Source organism: Acyrthosiphon pisum, chromosome A1 (assembly GCF_005508785.2).
Source record: "Acyrthosiphon pisum isolate AL4f chromosome A1, pea_aphid_22Mar2018_4r6ur, whole genome shotgun sequence".
Classification (NCBI taxonomy): Eukaryota; Metazoa; Arthropoda; class Insecta; order Hemiptera; family Aphididae; genus Acyrthosiphon; species Acyrthosiphon pisum.
The window spans coordinates 119,128,746-119,130,195 of record NC_042494.1 but is presented as its reverse complement, the minus strand read 5'-3'; positions in this window follow the sequence as shown (position 1 = coordinate 119,130,195).

Genomic DNA, 1,450 nt, shown 5'->3' with positions numbered 1-1,450 from the left:
AGGCTAATGACCTAAGTTGTCGAAGCCTCAACCAAAAAAAAAAAAAAGTAAAAAATGTATACAAGCAAATCAAATTACATTTTTACGAGCGTTTGAAATTCATATTTTTACAATATTAGATATTCACTCGATTACTCATGAGCGGTTTTGTTATTTTATTGTTTTTCAAATGCTCATAAAATATATCGTGAATACAGATTTTTAATATTTTTCAATTATCATAGTAACAATATATTAAGAGTCTTGTATTAAATTTTCAAGTTTTTTACCCAGCAAATAAAATTGTATAGAATAAAAAGTAAAACATAATTTTGTCATTACCTTTATTTGACGTAATTATTTCCATAATTAAACAAAAGAAAAACTTGAATACTTGAAAAACACCTTTAAACACGACAATTCAGTGACATCAGTTCGATTGCCAATGTTATAGTAGGTACACTGTGTAACAACTAAATAATATTTATAATAATTAGCCATTAGGTAATACCTACAATAAAATTATGCACGTGTGCCTGTATTATCTTAGCAGTTAGCAGTCTAAATAACTCAAACAACTTGTAAGTCCGATTTTGTATCAATAAGATAGGTATTGTACGAGTATACAATAATGTAATGTGATGTAGGTACTATAGGACATAGGTACCTTTTTTATCTTAATGGTAGTTCTATGCCTCTATAGTCTACAGACTATTGTACCCTTATGATTAGGTTTATGCTTATACACTTATTATAGCCATATTACCTATTTAGGTACAAAGATATGAGATATAAGATGTTAATTAAATTATGTTAACTAAATTTTTCCAACACGGAAATACTACTCCCAAAACATAGTATAACATAGTGTATAACATAGTTAAGCTCGTTTTTATATATTTTTAATTACACAAAATGCACTAATTAGGTTACGATAGTCAGTGGCATATATAGAAATAATTTTTGGGGTGGGCTATAGTAGATAGAAACTAGCAAGTGATCTATTACTTAGAGGCTACTGTCTACTATATATTTATCAGTTTCTATAAATATATTCGTATTTGTTATTTTTCAACAGGCTATGAACTATTATAACTTATAATAGTAGGTACCTAATAAAATATATTGTTGTTCTATTTAAAAAGACCGTAATTTGGGGGGGGGGCTGCAGTCCACTAGGCCCACCCCTAATATATGCCACTGACGATAGTGTTCAACAGATAGAACACCTGGGCAGTTGGATTATTGATCAAAATTATTAATCAGAAAATTAAAACTTATGTCTAATGAAATATGACATAATATAGCAAAATATAAAAATTTGGTTTTTATTTTTTGGTTTTTTTTCCGTGATTCATCTTGACCATAGATAATATTATAAGAATGGATAGGACATAAGAACAGCTTATCACATGAAAATTTAGTGATACTATTTTAAGGTTATATGGGGCGAATATTGCATAGATATTAT